Source organism: Balaenoptera physalus (assembly GCF_965194825.1).
Source record: "Balaenoptera physalus genome assembly, chromosome: 21".
In the NCBI taxonomy this organism is placed as follows: Eukaryota; Metazoa; Chordata; class Mammalia; order Artiodactyla; family Balaenopteridae; genus Balaenoptera; species Balaenoptera physalus.
Window position 1 is genome coordinate 41,450,188 of NC_138902.1, and position 23,309 is coordinate 41,473,496.

Here is a 23,309-nt window from a genome sequence, read left to right on the forward strand (position 1 = left end):
ACTAAACAGAAGGAGGATTCCACATAAGCCAGCACTCTTCATAAGTAATGAATGATTTATCACCAAATACTGTTTTTCCTTTTCAAATTAACATTAGTAAAACTGTTCTATTATTCAAAAGTGGTAAATTTGATTCATTACCCAATTAACAGAATTTGGGGTAGAAGCAATTAAAAACAACTTTCTTGTTTATGAAATATATTTGGGTGACAAATTTAATCATTTATTTTGTGTTATACTGTGAAGTGATTTAGTCGGAAGCATTTCTCATGTTTTCTCAAAAGCGTCAAAATCCTTCCATAGATGCTTCAATTTGTTAACTGTCAACTTCTGCTATATACACCAAATTACACAGGAGACAAGTAAAAAGTAGGACTGGGACATGAAGAACCTAGGGGCAGGACAGGAATAAAGACACAGACGTAGAGAATGGACTTGAGGCCACGGGGAGGGGGAAGGGTAAGCTGGGACGAAGTGAGAGAGTGGCATGGACATATATACACTACCAAATGTAAAATAGATAGCTAGTGGGAAGCAGCCGCATAGCACAGGGAGATCAGCTTGGTGCTTTGTGACCACCTAGAGGGGTGGGATAGGGAGGCTGGGAGGGAGACAGAAGAGGGAAGAGATATGGGGATATATGTTTATGTATAGCTGATTCACTTTGTTATACAGCAGAAACTAATACACCATTGTAAAGCAATTATACTCCAATAAAGATGTTAAAAAAAAAAAAAGTAGGACTGGGGAGTGCTTTGAAGTATGCGTGTGTGGGAGTGAGAGAGAGAGAGAGAGAGGACACACAGGAGCCAGCTCTAAAAATTGTCTTTCAAATGGCAATGATCCCTGGGGCATATCGCCACACATCAGCAGTAAGATTTTTCACTAAAAGTAGAAGAGCGGGGTCTTGATTGAAAGTGTTAACTCTTCTTGGGTTCTCATTTTTTCCCTCAGGACACAGGGTGTGGTTTTTCTTTTGTGTTGCTTATGGTTTTTAAACCAAGAACGTCAGAAGTGTTTCACATTGTGAAGTGCGCTTCCTGAATAACCTCATGTACATGTTCATGACTCTTTCTGTAACTGAATTTTGGAGCCAGATAATCCATAAATTACATTTATTTTTTACAAATGAGTTGCAGTTGGCAATACTCAAACTGTAAACATTCATTGTAGTCAATAGCTCTTATCACTGTTTTCAAGTTACCCACCGCTAGTAATATTTACCTTTCTCTTAAAGCAAGTAGTTGTACTTAAAAGTAGTAGCTCTACAGTACAGTGGGAAGAGTTGTAGGCATTTTATGGAGTCTAGTTTTATGCAAATTTTTACGCTGGTTGTACTGTTTTTTTTTTATATGAGTGTGTGGATGAGTGAGACTGACTGAGAGAAAAACAGGGAGGGAAGGTGAAAGGAAAAGGGAGATGGAAAGAGAAAAAGTGAGTGAGGGACCAAAATGCAAAGGATGTGGTGGCATCAGTATATATGTGCCAGTGTCTAGTGTCCAAAATCACATTCAACAAATTTATCAATGTCATCCAGGTAAGCCAAAGAAGAGCTGGAACGCACCTGTAGCTGAACAGTTGGGTTTATTGCTCCTTTTTGTGAGGGAGACTACACACCATAGGAAGCCATTTGGTGTCTTGGTAAAACTGTGTTAGGAAGAACTTGCTTTAGAAATTGAGCTTGTATTAGGTGATTTTACAAATAATTTGAGGACATGGGACTTTACTCTGAACTCGATGCTGTCAAGAAGCAGAGACAGTGTTTGATTTGGTATCTTAATAAATCTTGCCTAAAAGATGGGAAGTCTAGACAACTGTCATTTGGTAACTGGTTTCTTCTTGCCGATTTTTTAAACAAAAAATAATTTTACATGAAAGGCCATTCTATTATTAATGGAGTGGAACTATTAGCGTGTATGACTTTTGCTGACCCCCAAGTACAGTATATGGAAAATAATCACAGAAAAATATGTCAACTGAATACTCAGAACAGCTCAATTCCTTTACCTGATTTTGCCAGTAATAACAGTATATAAAACACAGGACCTTTAACTTGAAAAGCTCATGGCTGACACTGTAAGACTGCTTCTGTGATAAATATGCGCTGGGAAAGGACACAAGACAGGATTACCGGGCAAAATTAATGGTATTTGTGTCCCAGCTGAGTCATAAGTATTACCAGATTCTTGCCAGTTATTTGAATTAGGTTGGATAAAGACGGGAAAATCCATAACATGATTAAACAGCCTTTATTCTCTCCTTTATTTTTTTTCTCTACATTAGACTCCTGTATTTCCATGCTCTGGATTTTACCATCAGGTTTCGTCTGGGAATAAAATTGGTTTATGTCCAAGAATAGCAATCTGGTATGTATTTTTGGGTGATATTCAAATCTTTTGGGGCGGGGGGTAAGGGAATTGCTTATACAAATATATAAAATACCCTTTAAGCTAAACAACCATTTTCACAAATGAGATTATACAACACTAATATCATTACTAAAATATTTTGCAATAAAAATTAAAAAGTCTGTTATTAAGCTAGTTCAATCATTTATTTAATGCATATAGTATGTCTAGCTCATTTATTATAAAGTATTCCCTTAATCTATAATTTTCATCCTCATGATTTTTCAATTTGGTGAAATTCTTAATTTAATTCTTATTTTCCCCTTCTTCCATGCCATGGTGCCAAATCTAAATGTCATTAAATTTAAATACCCAACATGTAAGTGATACTATTTACCATGAACTAAAAAATTAAATATGCAAGACAGTAGAGATAAAATAAGAATAGAATTTTTATCATAAAGAAAACTTCTAGTTTACAAGAAAAGCACGCAATCGAGTAATTCTATATCAAATGTAATATGTGGTTTAATACCATTTGATAGAAACATGCATAACTTATAAGCTATCGGTTTTGCTATATGAGCATACTGAGACATATTTATAAATAAGAGATGATATTTGAAATGGTTTTTGAAAAGGTCAAAGGACACTGCTGCTAAAGTGAGCAAGGTAAGTTCAGGAAAGGAAGAGTGTAGCATACTGAGAAAAAATAGTAAAAAGAAGTAGAAGCAAAAAGTAGTAAAATAAGTATGTAAAAAAGAAAGACATATTTGAACATTCAAATCTATATATTTCACATACTTTCATAATTATATATGCATATAAAGAATGAGATATGAATCTTTGAAGAATATTCTGATTGTACTACTAAATGAGAAAAATTGAATGTATGTGATATCATTATATTTGTATAAAAACAAGGTGATAATTGAAGCCACATATATGTATATATGAGAATACACATGAATAGATAAGAAGAGATAAAGAGTAGGACACATACAAATCCATTTAATAATACTGGCTGGACATGGCAGAGAGAAAAGGGAGTAAGGTGGCCACTATTAAAAGAGTGAGACTCATTCAAGGATGTGTCTGTAGTAAAAGACATTGATAAAATGATTCCAAGTACTTAAAAATTATGATAATAGGATACTCATAAAACATTAATGATAACTAAGAAATTAAAAAAATAAAATCTCTTCTGTGCTGAATCAATGCTGAGAAAATAGAGGTAAATAATAGACTGGCAGTTTTGTTTCTTTATATCTATTTATCTCTCTCTGTACATCCACTCAAGAAACCATGCCTTGAGTAATTTTTCTAATTGTGTAAATTTTTTAAATGGCTAAATTTTGTGCTTCTATATGGTAAAAAAAAAAAAAAAACTCAAGTGAAATATTCTTTCTGGTTAATAAAAAATAAATTGGTCCTTAACTAGGCAAATTTCTTTGCATTTTTAACCAGCTCGATACATCCTCAACTCCCTGAATGCTTTCCTATTACAATTACCATGTGTGTCATCACCACTCTTCCTATAAAAATGGGAAAGTTTTTGATAAGTGATATCTTATTTGCATTAACTTATGGGACTGACCATTGACAAATAAACTTAAGACTTGATTACACTGAAATATTATCTCAAAAAGCAATGTGCATTTTGTCTCCCCTAAGTTGAATGAATTCCAGGGATCTGAAGTAGGTGGGAAGACTTTCTTTGTAATTGGATTAGAGGATTTCACCTACAACCTTTTATAACAAACAGTCTAGCATCTAACGTCTGGTATTTAAATATAAAAAATGTAAATGTAAATGACGCAAGTTTTCTGGATTGCTTTGGTTTATTTGTTTTACCTTTGCTTTACAGCATGTGGATAAACTGTGTTTTACTGGCATTTCCTTTGAGTATATTAGAGGAGATAATATAGATCACCAAACACATGGAACGATTCAAAATATTTTCACAAGATTGCTTTCTACATGGCATAAAATAAAGTGAAAATGGTTAATATTTGATTAACACGATCAAGAACCATTATAATTGCTCCAGCCCCACTTATAATTCTGCTTGAATTCACATTCAGGGATGCCAATAGTCTATACACTTCCTGTATTTCGATTAGAAAAACATATCACAACTGGGCAGGCACATGAATTTTGAAGGTACTCCACATCCTTACAACAGGGCTCCTTCCTTCAGTTCCACGCAGGGTCCAAGGCTTCTTGCCCTTGTTCATTGCCCATCCTGCATACCAACACCCAGAGACCTCAGGCAGGATATGATAGGCCAGTAGCCAAATATTCATCAGCTGTCATCTCACTTATATTATTTTCCTATAGTTATATTTTTGTGAGTATAAACCCAATAAAATGAACATATATTATAATAGTACCTACGAATATAAGACTATGTTGTTCACATTTCTTTTTTATTGGAGAATTAAAAAAAAAAAAACTGTAATCCGTAACAAGAAACTGTAGGGTTTAAAGAAACTGAAAACTTCTGACACAGTAAAATAGTTTTTCAAAGTATTAGTTGAGATCACCTCTAAACCCAGTGTCCAAATAAGAAATTAGAGTATGTTTACATATTTTTCAACATTTCTTAACTCACGGAAGCTATGACTTACTCCATCACTTCTGAATTCAGAGGAAGTACCACACCACCAGCTATGGAACCTTGCTTCCCTGACAGCAGCCAAGAGACAGAATAATACAAAATGAGGCAGTTAGTATCTCCTGGAACGAGCCTTGATAATTAAGAGACAGAGACGGAAACACAACTTGGAGCAAGTCCTCTCCCACCCTCCCTCAAAGGACTATGCTGAGGCTGCTGGTTCCGCAAGGTCTTTCTGAAAGTCACCCGCAGGACCAAGGACACTGGCACTTTCTTAAAATCTGTGGCCAGCTCAGTAAGACATCACCTCACTTCGTGTATGTTTTCTCTCTTTCCTACTTCAGTTTCCTTTTCCCCTCACTGTTACCGTCCTGAGATTACACTGCCCAATAAAACCTTAATACACATCTCGCAGGCTCTGTTTTCTAGAACCCTGGGCTAAGGCAGAAAATCAGCCTCTTAATAGAAGTAGTAGACCACCCTGGGCTAAAAAGGCTCAGTGGTAGTGTTAGACTAGTAGTGTTATAACAAAACATATGACTCACGGGATGGTAAATGAAATGCTCAGAAGATACATTTTAGTTTAAGTGAATTAAAGGACTGTGGTGAACTATTTTTAAAATGATGCGTTATTGCATAAGGGTGTGACAAATATTAAAGCAAAGGTAAATTGATTAAATACCAGATAACATTTTTATGCATGTGACCATATTTAATTCAGGAAAAAACCTGTTCATATGTTACCACGTAAATAAAAACTTATACATCTAAATACCTACTTAAGCTCAAAGGCTGCTCAACTTCAAAGACTGTCAAGGACTGAGAATATATGCGGTCAGACTAAAAAGGAAACACCTTTAGAGAAGGCTTTTTTGTAGATATTGTGTATTTTAGAATATTTTCAGTGGATTTTTTCAGGAGAGAGAGAGAGAGAGTTCTGTCCAACTTGATATAAGAGTTCCTTCACTATTTGAATCAACTTAAAACACTACTTCCTTAACAATTTACACAGAAATTTTTCCACCAACTGGTAATTAATAAATGTACCATAATTGAGCTTATAAACTTGGAAGTAAGCACAAAACATTTCCATATGTATTGAGTACTACTTGTGGAATGCTCTGTAGAAGGTAAAAACTTCCACAAGAGTCTGGAAAAAATCTGATACACAAATAGAGCAAAGTCTGGAAAGAGTTTTTTTGTAAATCATAATTAAATAAGCAGAATGGTCAATAACTGGACAATGTGTTATAAAGATTATGGAAAAAAGCTATTAATTTGATAGAAATTTATAGAACTAGAAAATGTTCTATGTTCTATTTCTAGAAAGAAAATAAAGTAGCAATTGAAATTTAAAAGAAACCATTACTTTTTAAAAATACATTATATTTTGTATGGAGAAAAATACTAATAGAAGAACCTAAAATATAAAGGTAAAGGGTAATGGAAATGAAAATATATTTTTACATATTAATATATTTTAAAATAAATTATCCTGTTAATAAATTCATTTAATCAGTAAACACAGAAAGTTAAAATGCAGAATAAAATTCTTGACATTTTCTCTATAGTTTTCAATTAAAATGAGAAAATAAGAAGGCTAGATTTTTTTTGAGAAAAACGTAAATGTAATTGTCAGTCATATTGAAAATTATAAAGGGAAAGAAATAATTGAATGATGCCTTAGGCACTGAATGCAGTTTCTTCATCTGTTCATGGTTGAAATGATTTGTATGATTTCATTTGCTATCAAGCTTGAAAACTTTTAATAGCTTTTGAGTGGCAAAATTTCAAAATATTGTGTATGACTAGTCATGTGATACAATATATTTTAAAATGCATTCTGCACTGAAGTTACACATAAATCTTTTTAAGTTGTCCAGAAAGGGAGAAAAATAAAACATTGTTAACTTGTTTATATGATATTGTTTTCATCATATTCAATATTCTTGAGGTTATGAAACATTAGGACTTTAAATGATATGAAACCATTATGTTTTCACAACTGTCCAATTGCCTAGTGTTATGATCACTGCAGAGTGTGTGTGTGTGTGTGTGTGTGTGTGTGTGTGTGTGTGTGTGTGTGTGTGTTTGGACAACTATCGATACAAGCTACCTATGCTACCAGCATTCCATTCTACTTAGCTTGTCAAATTTAGTTCACACTAAAATAATAACTATGATAATTGATAGTGATAAGGTACACTAATCCATCACATAGCGCAATTCTGGGTTGGCATCTCCAATTTACTCTTAGAAATGTTACGTGTTTTTTTTCCAAAAAATCAAGGGAGATACTATATAATATTTTAAATACTTGCAGGACAAAACATATTCTGGCCTTATGTAAATCATACCTTAAGTAAACTTAAGGGTATATATACCTAAAGATAAAATTTGCGTATATAATGACAAGGGCAAGATTGTTGGGGTCTGGGTGCCAATGGCCTTGTAAAATAGAATACGGAAATGATTTGCCTGGTTTTTAAAGAACTGATTTAGGCAAAATTCTTGTATACCCCAAGCATATTGCCTATTATGTGTTCAAAAGCCATAATTATTTCAAAAGTAGACATTTGAGGAAACCAAATAATTAGTCCAGTACAGCTGGTATAAACACTACTGGCACAGATACTGCTATCATTAAAATTTTGGCAAACTATCTTATAAGCAATACACTTGGGCAAATCGAAGAAATTAAACACCTAAGTAATGTTTTATAACCTAAGGAAGTGTACATAGCAGACTCTTGATTATGCTCCTCAATGTAAGAAGCCCGAACAACATGAGCAATCCAACATTCCTTATTTTGTTGTTTATGTGAAAATCACCTTACATTTTACTTACTCAGAATTGCAGTGTATTTTACTTCAGAATATTTCTTCTGAACTCAGTTATTTTCACAGTTTTTGTCAGTTATTCTGTGTAATCTACATATTTATTTTCAAATTTCTTTTTTTAATATTGTCTTTTTGTGAAGTAATCATACATACAAAAGATGGTATAAACTACACACACCCTTTGAAGAAGAGCCATAAAATGAATACCTGTGCACACACTGACGAACCTGAGAGAAAACACAAAACGGGGTCTGCGGTCCGCTGTGTGCCTTGATCATAATTCCCTCTCTCACCCCAGAGTGATTCTGAATTTTGCGATTCATTGCTTTGCTTTATAGCTTTATCCTAATTACATAACATTTTTAAAAATACATGTTGTGTTGTGTGTTTTTAATACCAATAGTATTATTCAATTTAATGAGGTTCAATAAAGGAAAACTTTCCTTTATGCCCAGTGGACTCTTCACCCATTTGGGAAAAGGACATCACTCGAGAAAGGCCAGAGAAGGGTCCTCAAAAGTGCAGGCCTGAGGCCAGTTTCCCTGCTTGTGTCAGTCTAAGCATATTCTCGATTTTGTGTTTTGTACGAGTTTAGAATTACATATCATCTTGATAAGTAAAATACCTTGAATTTTATAGTGAAAACTTTATCCCATGTTATGATTTTTGCTGTCCAATTTGTATTGTCTGATGTGCCTAACACTATACAAGGATTTTTTAAAAATTGAACATTACCTAATATATATTCTTCCATTCATTCTGGGTCCTTATTCTTTAGATGTTTCTCATGCAAAAAGCATCTCGTGTGATACTTTTTACATCATAACTAGACAATTCAGCCCACTTACTTTTATGATCACTGGTATTTATAGACTTAAATCTAACAATATATTATGGGACTGTATCTGGCACCACTACCCATTCTTTACTTTTGTATTTTATTTTTCTTCCTTACTTAACTTCTTTTGGATTAATTTTTACATTTAATTTCACTATATTTTTTTCTCTTTTTGCTTGCATATTACCTGCTCACAAACAAATTATGGATTTTTAACATTAAAATGTTTGCCTTTAACATACTTTCATCAGAGTTATCTGACATATCAAGCAGTTTCTGATTTATAAAAATTTATTTGGTTATATTACATATGGAGATTTCACTTCTGCATGGAATTCCTCCATCTCTCATCTACAAGTTTAAACATATTAGTGATTTTAACACTGTGTCTGATAACTACAATATATGCATCCTCGTGCCTGTTTCTAGTATCTTTTTCGTATCTTTTCCACTAGTTTTCTATTATTTGATCTTATCTCCAAACATGTCTAGTAATTTTGTTTTAAGGCTGGGCATTAAGTATGAAAATAATTAAGAGACTTTGGATAAAATTATCTTGATCTAGATATATATCTCCAGTCAGCCAATCTGAGAAGAAAAATGTCACTTCATCCAGTCTTTCATGGAGTTAATTTAATGCTTGGTTCAATCATTCTAAGATCTATATTATTTTTATTTGCCTTTGCTGAGAGTGTGGAGCTATTCTGGGATTTCAAACAAAAACCTTTTTTGAGAAAACCTCCTTTTTGGCAGTTCCTGAACTCTCTACCTTTCTCCTTACTCCTTTGAGACTGCTTAGTTTCCCAATCTCCTCACTTAAGACCACTGTCTGAACTGACCAGTTGGCTGGTCTCTTGTGAAGCACAGCTTAGAAATTGGTAAATGCCTCAAGAGTAAAAGTGGCAGAAAAAATTGGGCTTGCCATCCTGCAGTACATTTTCCTGTAGGACTTTTTCATAAAGGCTTCATTTTAATAGCGATTTTAGGTTTACAACAAAATTGAGGAAGGTACAAAGATTTCCCACATACCCTCTGCCCCACATATGCTCCCACTATCAACATCACTCATCAGAAAGTTCTGTTTGTTTTTTACCAAGGATGAACCTACATCGACACATCATAATTATCCAAAGTCGACAGCTTATCTTAGGGTTCATTCTTGCCGTTGTATAGTCTATGGGTTTATACAAATGTATAATGACATATTTCCATTATTATGATATCATACAGAGTAATTTCACTGCCCTAAAGAAACCTCTGTGCTCTGCCTATTCATCTTCCTCTCTCCTCCCACCCCAGGAAACCACTGATCTTTTTATTGTCTCCATAATTTCACCTTTTCCAGAAAGTCATACAGTTGGAATCATACAGTTTGTAGCCTTCTCAGATTGACTTATTTCACTTAGTAATAGGCATTTTAGGTTCCCCCATGTTTTTCATGGCTTTAGAGTTCATTATTTTAGTTTTAAATAATACTACATTGTCTGAATGTACCACAGTTTATTTATTCATTTACCTACCAAAGGACATCTTGGTTGCTTCCAATTTTTGGCAATTATGAAGAAGGTTGCTATAAACATCCATGTGCGGGTTCTGTGTGGACATAAGACTTAAACTCCTTCAGCACAATTACTGAATCGTGGGGGTAAAAGTATGTTTGGTTTTGTGAGAAACTGCCAGTCTTCCAAAATGGCTATGTCATTTTGCATTTCCACCAGCAATAAATGAGAATTCCTGTTGCCCCACGTCTTCACCAGCATTTGGTGTTGTCCGTTGTGCAAGCTGGCCATTCTAATACGTGTGTGGTGGTATTTTATTGTTGTTTTAATATGTATTCCCCTGATGACATAAGATGAGGAGCATCTTTTCATATGCTTTTTTGCCATCTGTATGTCTTCTTTGATGAGGTGCCTGTAAAGGTCTTTGGTCAATTTTTTTAACAGGTTCTTTCTGTTTCCTTATTATTGAGTTTTAAGAGTTCTTTGTATATTCTGGATAACGATCTTTTATTAGATGTGTCTTTGCAGATATTTTCTCCCAGTCTGTGAATTGCCTTCTGATTCTCTTGACATTGTCTTTTGCAAAGCAGACTTTTAAAAATTTTAATGAAATCCAGCTTATCAATTATTTATTTCTAGAATCATGTCTTTGGTATTGTATCTAAAAATGCATCACTATACCCAAGGCCTTCTCTTATGTTATCATCCAGAAGTCTTTAGTTTCATGTTTTACGTTTAGGTCTATGATCCATTTTGAGTTTATTTCTGTGAAGGGTGTAAGGTCTGTATCTCGATTCATTCTTTTGTATGTGGATGCACAGTTGTTCCATTTGTTAAAAGTCTATCTCTGCTCCATTGTATTGCCTTTGCTCCTTTGTCAGAGATAGTTGACTGTATTGGGGGTTATTCTGACTTCTCTCTTCTGTTCCACTGATCTATTTATCTTTTATTCCCTTGTTGTTGTTGTTGCCATACCACACTGTCTTGATTATTGTAGCTTCACACTATGTCTTGAACTCAAGTAGTGTCTCCTATAGGTTTTTAGTCTCTCAATCCCTCACTGACTTTGTAACCATGAATTCTAACCTTTCAGTTCTTTGACACAGTGAATCAGCCAATTTTTGCTTGGATTCTTGATCTCATTCTTCTAGCAAATGATTAAATGCCTCAAGAGAAATACCAATATAGGGTGACCCACCCATTCTGTTAGCATCATTCACACTCAAATGTTGACATTTCAATTTCTAAAACTATCTTTGTTTATTTGTGTGTTGTTTTCATTTAACAGTTTTCATCTTGTATTTATTTAAGTGTATGACTTGAACTAAAAAAGTAAATTGATAGTTTTTCAATTAGCTAACTACCTGCCTGACAAATTATACAAATAGGCCTGCTTTGTACCTCTGACTTTTACATGACAATTATTATACTGTCAAGTAATATATACAAGGTTCTGTGTAAAAGTTATGCTTATTTTACTGAAAAATCTGTCTGTATGATTTGTTTTCAGTCATTTAGCTTTTAATACGCCTTAATAACACACATAAAATTGTACTTTCTTACTTTTTATTTTGTAAAAATGTGTACATTTTTGCTTATTAATATACTGATATTGCTTATTGATATGTTAATGGATGATTAAAAAAATTTGCCATTTAAAAAATATTACAATACAATTATTTTTCATTGCAGTTACCAATTACCTATATTTAACATTGGAAGAAATAAAATTTGTAGAATAAATAGTCTTTCCACCTTGTAATATAATAAATTAATTCCACTGGACAAAAAATAACATTTTAATCTTAGTTTAGTTTCTGATTGGATTTAAGGTGCTTGTGGTGTAAGTAAGGTGATTATTTTATTTGGTTTTTTGATATCTTTTGAGATTGCAAAAATTGTTTAATTTATGGTTGCTGTTTATTTTACCAGCTTTAAATTATCAACTATTCCAGGGATAAAATGTATCCAACTGCTACTACTGTTACTTTTAAAAAATGTTTTAGTAAATTTACTAATAGTAAATAGTATTTAGCATTATCAACTTCATGTTCATATTATACTAATCTGTATTTGCTATGTATCATATTATAGTAAATGTATAGAACATGTGGATAGTCTATAGTTTCCCTAAAAGTAAACTGTAGTAGGCCATAACCTACCTTGCAATTGGTCCAGTGATACAAACATACCTTAAATATTGAGATACGCAAACATACCTTAAATATTGAGATACAGTGCCATAGTGAAATTTAGTAGCAAGTTACCTTGAACGCAGCCATTGCCTGGTATAAAAAGTAGCAACTTTTCTGGCCATTCCCTCCCACTGATCACTTTGACTATTGAACTCCAGATATGCTCATAAGTGATACTGGGATACGTATCCTATATTCAATGATAAAACAATAATGAAATAATTACTAACAACTTAGAAACAATTTAAGTGTCATAATAATAAAAGTGCCATAATGAACAATGACATTATGGAACCCATATCTATTCTGCCCTAGAATGTTTACTATAGTTTGCTGATTGATAAGAAAAATCTTGTGGTCTACATGTGGGGCTGTTACTTTGAATTCATTTATTCAGTAATTATTGAGCTCTTTACTAAATAGTGGGGAATTGGCGCTAAACAAAACAAAACACAACAAAATAATATTATCTATCCTTTTAGAGTTTATATCCCAGTGTGGAGATACAAGTAACAAGCAAAATAAACAAGTAGGTTATATAATAGGTTGTAAGTGTGATGTGGAAAAGTGTTACTGAGATAGGGGATAAGGTGGGCAGTCGACTACCATCGTGTATGTGATGCTCATGGCAGATCTCACCAGGAAGCCAGGATTGTTGCAAAATGCTGAAAGAAGTAAGGGAGCCAGCCATCGGGAGAGCTAGCAAGGGGCATTTTGAGGAAATGCAGGAAAAGAAACCTATCTAGCTAGCTTCCATTCAGGGGAAAGGAGAGGAGAAACCCAGGGCTGGGAAATAGAGAGGCAGACATGCATCAGGCCTAGAAGAGAAGATTCACTGTTCTGCTATGAAGAGTTTGCACCTATGGCCACCCTGTGTGACCCTGACCTCTGGGACAAGTAACCTGGGGTGGAGGTAGCTAAATGCCTCACTCGAGATGCTGACAAACAAACTGCAGAATTTTTGGGATGGGACTGTTTGTGCACTTTGTTAATAGGCCAGGTAGTGTGACCCCAGTGTCCTCGCCACTCTTTTGGTGTTTCATGAAGCAACTGATGATGCAGAATTTTTGGAGGCTCCTTCAGATTATATAGGTGGTGAAGGCCAAGCTGTAGCGCCTGACTCAGGGGCTGCTGTGCATGACACAGCATGAGGGTAAACTGCAGCTGATCACACCAAGGCTTGGAGTACCTCTGCAGGTGTGGGAACTGATGGGCCAACACCTGTGTGGGAAAGTCAGCATGTGGATGGTGCCCAAGGGATTAATGCCACTGTTCACAAGAGCACCAAGCGAGGGAAGCCTCTGCTTCTAGTCATTTAAATCTCAGCAGGACAGGGGACAGGAAAAAAAAACAACAACAACAGACAAGTGCATGGAATTACCATATTACAGATGGATCCAGCCATATTGCTAGAATTACAAATTTTATATATGGAGCACATTGTGATGAATTATATTATTTAAATTCTAGCTTCAGATGCTAATTCTGAAAGTCAAGATCTCAAAATCTGGTGTTACATCATGCATGTAATAATGGTCAAATTTTAGCAGGAAGCAGTGGACAGTCAAAGCATTCAGATCCCTGTGAAATAAGAAATGGCAAACACCAAAAGGAAGGAGTAGCCATAGGACGGTGTGACAACTGTAATCACCCCTTCTATTTTTCACTCTAGCTGTCACTATCAGGACGATGACCACTGCACAGACCGGAAGGATCAGACACTGGGAGAAATGTTTAACCCGGATGGTCTCACTTTTTAAAAATTTTACAAGTGGGAGATAAGACAGTGTCTCGTTAATCTTGCTTTTAAATCCCTGATTAAAGATGAAAAGGTGGGAAACACCAAGGCCATACTGCAGGGAAATGTGTGTTAGATGTCATGAACTACTATAAGGCGCCTGCTTTTTAATAGGCTGTACACAGTACACAGGGCACAGGAAAAATAAAACACGTGATGTGATAAGCCTCGTGTCCTCATGTTAAACTTGCAGGTGAAATGTTATCTCTTAACAACCTCAATTAGATACTGCCCTAGGGGACCAGAAGAATTCAGCAGGCCATCCTAACATGGGGTCTAGCGATAGAGTTACAGATCATATTCCATTATCATCCTGAGGACCATCATCTCATTCTTGACTTGAATTTACTCCTATTAGTACAGTTTAAATTAAATGATCTTTCTGGTATTATTGCCATTTTTCTTACTAATTTCGAACATAATATTTACTTATTTTATAATTGTTTCTTCCTGATTTTCATGCTAAGTTATGTATTCTCTCTTCTGACTTTCCTAATATCATTTGGTTTTCTTGGAAATAAGATGGATAATTTGACCTCATTTCCATTAAATTTGATATTATTAGATTTATCCCATCTTTCTTGAATCATTTGATACAACATATTTTATTCACTCCCCAACACAATATCGTTGCACATTTTATCATTAGGTCAACTCACTAATAAACATGTTTTCTAGAACAAGGATGATGACCACCGTGTAGAATATACTAAGGCTCTCTTTATCTAATATACATAATTACAAATTCTGTTTTCAGGCAAAAAATACTATGTCATTATAAAAAAGTATAATTTGTCATGAAGAATGAAGGGATTCATTTATTGGGTTTTCTAATTTTGGGGGAATTTGATTTTAATCAGTTTTTTAAATAATTTTCATAACAATTGAGAAGACTGCAATTTTTCCAACCTATTTCTTGAAAGAGAGGTAAAAGGGAACCCTCTTAAGTTATAATACCAGCACTGACCCCTATAAATCCTACAAATTAAGAATCACAGCAGAGATTAATTTCAACACTAGTTATGACAAGTGATAGTTTCTCCATTTTTTTGAGATGGCACAGTATATACATATATATATAGACACACACACATATATACACACACACATATTTCAAAGAATGAAGAGAAAGAGTCTTGAATACTCTGTGCTTGTAGTAGACATAATTAACAGAAAAAAAGCAATATCCCTCTGGCACGCACTTACATCAAGGACACTATTTACTAAATTCTCTTTCGAAAATTAACAGCAGTGTAAATACTTCTTCTAATCTCCAAAGTCATTCTGTCATTATTATTTTACAAGAATTTTTAATTAGATAAAAAAATCACATTTTGATTAAGTAGTGCCAACACAAGTATCTCAGAATTATAAATATATAAGTTAACGCCCCCAAAATCAGAAATGTGTGTATTTTTATTAATAATATAAAAAAATCAGGTTTTTTTTTTTTTTTAGGGATAAAGTGCTTTCTCTACCCTTGGTGGGCCCTACATTCCAGAGGTGGCCCGTTACTGAAGCATCAAGAGCACCGACAATGGAGAAGCGCTGATTGTGGCACAGCGATTGGGAGGTGTGGGGGGCCTGTCTTGACACTATGTTTAGGGAGCAGGCACACTGCTTTCATTTATACTCTGTGCTAATGGGGGATGTGGACATAATGGTGGGCATGAAGCCCTCTCTAAGCCTCCCCTTGAGTTTGGCTATTTAGCAGTGAGCAAATGCTTCCGTGGCCACTTCCCGGAAGGGAAGGATATTTCACCTGAGAGGACACTAAGGAAGCCAGTAGGGAGAGGGTGGGGACTGCCTGAACTATACTGTCCCAGATTGCCACCAAACCCCAGGAGATTACGAGCAGGCAGCAGAAGCTCCTGGGTGCAGGCCTGGAACCTCCCTGACTAGCTTCCTGGAAAGCCTGGGCTGCAGCTGGGTGGAATGACTGGGTCTAAGGAGTAGATGAGGAGGAGGGGCTGCCTCCAGGTACACTTGGGATGTCTGGGATAAATTGTACACTCCTTCTGTGCTTGAGGGGAGAGAGGGATTGTAGCAACTCTGATCATCACTGTTTATGAGTGTGTGAATGTAAGTGCAGACTCTGAGTGGATTGTGAGGCAAGAGGACTCATCACCTTTGCTGTTCTAAAGTAACGTGAACCCCAGTGAGCGGCCTTGCCTGTCAGAAAAGCAACCCTGGAGCAACGCATCACACAGAAATCTTCCTCCCCCACGTAGCATCTCCTGATAATCAACAGTCTAATCAGTATGTCATTATGGGCTGCTCCTTCTATGGAGAAAGTCCTTTTCCTTCTCCCTCAACCCCTCTATTACCCAGCATGGGTTCACAGGCTAATTCCTACTGATCATCACTCTGATACATTGTTTGCAATTAATTAAGTAGAGTTGATTTACCATATTATATTAGTTTCAGATGTAACACTCATAAATTTTAAATAACACTTCCTCAGCCAGGCTTTCTCTATGCTGTCCCTAACCAAATATAAAATTTATTTCTCTTCTAAAACCCTGTACTGTAGGCTTACATAAGAACATAATTTGTAGGTTCATAGTAACTGGTTTATTTGGATTTTAAATACATCAAAGGCAAAATTGCATTATTTTCACAACTATATACCCAGCACCTCCCTAATCAGTTTCTCAGTAGTAGAACTAAGGTATCAGTCTCTCTGTATCCATTGATAATGTTTAATAGACTAGAGAAAAGGTGAAGGAAATTTATTTCCTATTTTGTAACACAGTAACTGAAGACCACATATGAGTTTCAGTTAAAATAGAAGCATTTTAGTTCTATAAAACACAAATGTAATACCGTTTTGACTAGAAAATGTTGAAAACGTAATTCTGGAACTATATATAATATAAACAGTGAGTTCTATTTTGAAAATAATAAGATTCGGGAAGGAAGTGTTGTTGACAGAGGAATTGCTCTGGGGAAGTCCACTCCTCACATAGCACATTTTCTTACACTCATATACCATGCAGGTCACTGTGCTAGCAATCTTACCTCCAAAAACAAAGATACTTAGAAGAGTCTGGGAATGGATCTGGCCTAAATACATACAAGATAGAGCGCTTATAGTCAACGTGCGCTGGATCCAAGAGAGCAAACGGCAAAGTATGGGATAAGAAGCATATTACCATTGCTCTTACGGTTTTATACAGCCTGTATGCATATCACTAGGGTTCTTTTTTTAATGTTTAATAAATGAGGTTGATTGCTCCAAATGTTCTAATCTTCTCTAAGGGAAAACAACTGCATCCAGAGTGTTACTGAGCAATCTTCATGGAGTGGAAGTAACTGAGCCAGAACTGAGACTGGCCAAAGGCGGAGAGAGCAACTTTCTGGGCGCAGTTCCTTCCCTTTGAGGTTTCTCTTTCAGAGCTAACTGCTGGAAGTTTGGAGTTCTGATTAAACGGGGTGAGAGGAGATATCGTATCCCTTTCACTAATGCTGGTCATTTTAGACCAGCATCTTTATCAGGGTCACCACAGTTGTTTGATAAGTTACAGGTCTGGGCCCCGTCTTAGACCTACTGAAGCAGACTCTCGGACACTGGGGTCCAATACAAGGAACTTAACCGGATCACCAAACGATGATTGTGCCTACTCACTTCTAGAATTGCTTTTCACTCGTGAAAGTATGAAAGGATAAAAATAAAAGAGAAAAAAAAAAAGAGATCCAAAACAATGTTGTTTTTTTTTAAAACTCAGATGTAATTAGCAGGTCCAAACTTAACTAATAAATTTGCCTCCTCAATAAAATAGAAAATATCTTAAAATAAGTTCTGAGAACACTTATGTTCCTCTCATGAGACACAATTAAGCAAAATGTGCTACAAGAAGAGGAAGAGCAAGCATATGTCAGGACAGCGAAGCTCACAATACTAAATATTAGATTTATCTGTGGACCTCTGAAAACAAGGTAATCCCTGACCCCTTTCCCAGAAACACTAATTTAATTGGCCTTAGTCTGTGACACAACCTAGGCTTCCAAGTTTTTCTTATTTCCAATTCCTAGTTGATTCTAATAAGTTGTTAAGATTTAGGAAATAGTACAAAAGGCAAACACCAAACAAAAGAACGTTGGTAAAATTGCAAGACAAAATGAAGCCATATGAAACTTCAATGTTTTTGAACTTTTATCCACTAAGTAATTTAGCATCAAAATAGAACTGCTAGAGATATAAGGATAAGTTGGCAAGAACATGAATTCAGATGGAAATGTTAAACTGGTATTCTTGATATTTGTAGATCAAATAAGAAAAAAGAAACAAAATATAGTCATTTTGTAATATAATTAAATAAGAATCAGAATATAGTAGTGTCCCATTAAATAGCCAATATTAACTGCAGAGATACACAGCTTTTGTGAGGCAGTAATAGAATATTATTTAATAACAAATAACATTACTAATGTTACCAAATAGGCAATAAATTAAGCCTAATTAAAAAAAAAGATACTCTGACATCATTCTCTGACTAGAAGGTAAAGTTGAAAAATGAAATTAAAAATAAATTTTAAAATAAACAGAAGAAATACATTTTTTCTAAATGTCCTCTATTTTGAAGCAAAAACAAATGTACATTGACCACATTCGGTATGTGCCATGATTTTCAACCCATTAAAGCTCTGATGCAAACTGAAGGTAGAACATCTGAGTGTCATTTGGCTAAAAAGGAGGGAAGTATGACTGAATGATTCTAATCCACTATTCACATTACTCGCCACTTCCTAAGAGCTTAGAGTCTTTAACTGAGAGAGATAAAACATGCTATCCTTTGAGAACCACAGGGTCATTTTATATCTTCTATGTTCCCAACACTGTGTTAGGAACTAGTGTTAAATGGATGCTGTGCCTTGGAGAAATCCCTGTCCAGTAAACATTGGGAACTTTGAATAACTTAATGAACATCATGAAAAAGGAAACTGGTATTGCCTAAAGGCAAACATCCTTCCTGAAAATAAGATGAACAGGTAAAGCCAAAACAAACTAATAGTGCAATATATTACATATCTTCTAACAGATGAATTGGTAATTTTAAAAGCACCATATTTGATTATGATAGTCCTCTCTTATTGAAATTCACGAATTTATAATTTTATCTTTTGAAGTAAAATTTATAAAGGTATTTTGTTCATTTGTAATTTAATAATACATTGCTGAGCTATTCGAAAAACTGTTTTATGTGAACAGCTATAACATATTTAAAAATAGTTATTTTAATACTTTATCTGATTCTGAAGAATTTCCTAACTCCTGGTAAAAGAATGTCATATTAACACAAGAAAAAAATAGAAACAGACCCTAGGTTTGTATTCATGGAGTTGGCATGTTTAGAGAAAGTACCATTATCCAATAAATTACTTACTGGGTAACACTTTAGAAAATGTTAAAACATTTTTGTGCTTCATACTGTCCATTAAAATAAATCACAAATGGAATTAGTTGTATTTGAATGTAATATGGTAGATATGAATCCATCTGTACTTTTGAACAAATGTTCTATCTGCAAATATGTATTAATTAATCTACATGTCCCTATTGATTTGCCATTCCACATTTATATTAAGTTCAAAAAATGCTTGGGATTTTTAGATACTATTAAGGGATAGATTATTATTTTATTTGAAATATATCCATGGGTATGATTCTTGTTATGTGGATAAAACCATCCTTACTAACCCATGAAAGAAAGCAAAAACTAAAACAGAAAAAGAAGAGAATGAAAACAAAAGAAAAGAAAAAGAGACCGAGAGGCCAAGTCATCCTGACATTCTTGTTCCTAGTTCCAGTGGTTTTTAAGATATAGATACATTTCTGTCCTTGGGTATCATGAGATATCAGTGTCTGGTTAATAAATTCTCCTTCCCTGCCTAAAGTTGAGTTGGATTTTTTATTATAACCAAATATTTACTCTGTGATATAAATCACAAAGTGATATTCTAATTAAAGCATGTGAATAAGATGCCGGGACAAGTATTACTTTTATTAAGGCTCAATAAATGAAGAATATATTCTCTGTACGGGTTCATCAGTTTTAAAACTGCCACTTAAATGTCTTTTCTTAAATATGTGATTTTATATAATTAAAATCATGTTTAACTATTCAATGACTTATTTCTTTAAAATTACATAAAATAGAAAAATCACGCTTATGGTATGAACCTTAATTGATACCATTCACGTCAGATTACAGACAAATATTTAAGGCAAGACTATTTTTCTGTTAGCATCTCTCTTGTTTACTAACAAAGGGAACAACACTTTAAGTGTCCTATTAAAGAAAAATCTACAATGTAGATTAATATATACAGTGATTTCCAAATAAACTCCATTTGCAGTATCTTCGATTACATTATAAATCATTAGAAGTCAATAATTATAACTTCAGTTCTCTCCTTTTTGAAATTTCTTTCAACAACTACCTGCTACATAAAGTTATCAGGATAACTGGCTAGTACTGTATATTAAAAAACTATGACTACACATTAAAGTAATTATATTAAAATCAGTAACCACTGTTGAATTATTTCAGCTTATTGGGGGAATTTTAGCTACATATTCTCATGTTTAAGTGTTTAACTCTAAGATTAAATAATGGAATTTTGTCCTTGCATGCAAGAATCAGTTGATAATTAAACACTATAAACATTTAGGAAACATTCCCTAAAAAATAATGAGCCAAATTACGATGTGTTGTGAGCTTTTGACAAATAAAGAAACAGAATTATTGCCCTACATGAGCAAAGAAACAGCATGCATACTATAAATGATTTGAGAGTTTATAATATGAAGTATTAATAATTGATAATTTTTTCATTAAATCAGTTGTAGCTGATAATTACTGAAACATAAAATTTGAGTCACTATTATTTAACAAAGTATTTTTTAAATTATCATTGTGTGTATGTTGTTTCCTTTTATTTATTTGCTATATCAAGGAGCAAATTATTAAAAAATGGTAACTTACAATGTCACATTTTCTGTGGTAATATGTTTTAAAAAATTTAAAATGATGATGACAATACCTGTTTGTGAGTTTCAGATTCTTCATCATGGACAATAAAGGTTATATCATGATTCATGGAAAGCAGTTTACAATCTTGTTTCAAGGGTAGGAGTACCCATTTTGCCTGTTTTATATATCGAGACGCTGCGTATTATTTCATGGTAAGAACCTCCTCTTCCTACCAACCCCAACTCACTTACGTACGAACATACTGAAAAAACTACTCTTCTGGCTTAACGTATGCAATTTGAGTAACAAAAGATCACATGGGTTTTGGAACGAGGCTGTCTTAAGTCTTGGCTCTACTAATTCATAACTTCTTAATAACTTGGTTCTTAAGATATAATAGTCATCTATAAATAGTCATCTAGATACTCTGCAACAACCAAATGGCCCCTCCATGTGTTTATCCATAATAAGTAGGTATGTCTTTTGAAAAATCTTACGTTAAAATAATGATTTTATTAATGTTTGTTAAATCAAGCTTTTCCATATTACAAATCAGGGTGATGATTTTGAGGTCATTTCTGATAATTCTATACCTTTACATACAGTTAATATCACCTATAACTTCATCTACTCTATCTTTTAGAATATTATATATTTTATGATATGATATGGCAGGAGAATTCCTTGGATGAAGACATTTAGAATACAGAAACTGAGAACTGTCAAAATTAAGTCTATTATATTTGTTTGGTTTCACATCCACTAATTAAACAACTAGTGGTTTTATTGGAATTTCAGGAAGCAGCACACATATAGATATTTGTCAATTACCAAGAGGTTTATTTCTCATTATTAATTCATCCTCCCCTAAAATATTCATGGAATGGTATATACATTTGGGGCCTCCTTTCTTTTACTCATTCCTTCTCTTTTGGGAAATGATGGTTCTTACCCTTTCCCTTACATATTTATACTCACCAAGCATCTATTAAGCTTCAGACTGAATGTAAGCTTCTCTAAGTCTTTTCCAGACATTCACACCCTTTCCTTATTATTAACTTATTTAGGAGTCCTTTTCCATTGCTTCATTATTGCCATCATTGATTTCTCACCTTGTAATTGTTATCTTGTTTCTCTATTTCTCATATTTTTAGTGCTTCGAGGACAGAGGCTATTAACTATCTTTGTTTTCCTAATGAGAAGAAAGGTGATTAGCACACAATAAGTTCTTAATAAATATTTGTAAAATTTAAAAGTGAATAAATGAATATAAGAATCAGAGAATGTTAAAAATATAGAAGGAAGGCTTGTGTGATTAATTGTTAAGACTCTGGCCAGTGTGAACTATATTCTTATGACTAATTTTTTAAGTTTGGTTTACAACTTGTAAACACATAGGAAGAAAAAAGATACAAGTAGACTGACAATAGTTCCAAAAATTGAAATAAAATACAAAGCATGTTAAGATAGGAATGAAAAGACAGTGACAGGATTTTAAAAAATAAAATGTGGCAGGAGTATACACAGGTTGAAATGATGAGGTTTAGTACTTCATTCTGAATTAGTCTGCTTCCTTTCCTTTTCCAGTTATTGCTAGTAGATTTGGGAATAAGAAAGAGGTACCAGCACAAATGTTAAACAAAAACGTTACTTTTAGTGCAGCTAGTATGTGTGCTATACACTTGTATGATGTGTGTTGAGACACAATGAAGAGAAACTCATGAGAGTATGTGGAAAATATCAATTAAATTTAATTTTTATAAGCAAGAGTTTTGAAAGTGATTAATAATTACTTTTAATAAAGAACAGTTCAACTTTTACCAGTTTCTTTTAAATATTAGTAAGGATTTACTTCATGAATAACTTGTTCTCAAAAAGAAATTGCAGGTCATGGTCACAAACTATATTTATATATATCATACATACACAAAAAACAACTTTAAATAGATGATAATTTTCAACTATTTTGTGACAATCACTGTGGTATATATATTAATTTCCATTAGTCAATGTCAAACTGTAAAATTTGCCATTTTTACCATGACAACCTGTTAAATCTGTCATCCTTCTTTAGTATATATATATATCATCATTAATCATTTCTCTTTAATGACCAAATTAATTACATATACTATAAGAACAATTTACAATTTCTATGTGACTCTAAAGTCATCTTTTGCTAAATAGCAGAAAACTT

General features: G+C 33.9%; 1 protein-coding gene across 3 annotated transcripts in view; it reads right to left on the minus strand.

The window, feature by feature from the left end:
- LOC309651390 (uncharacterized protein) overlaps positions 1-23,309 on the minus strand; it is a 797,009-nt gene that overhangs the window by 511,748 nt on the left and 261,952 nt on the right. For all 3 annotated transcript variants that reach the window (XM_082444127.1, XM_082444129.1, XM_082444128.1), the window contains exon 3: positions 12,410-12,527. The gene's annotated coding sequence lies outside the window, so the exon portion shown is untranslated. The remainder of the gene's footprint in view (positions 1-12,409; positions 12,528-23,309) is intronic.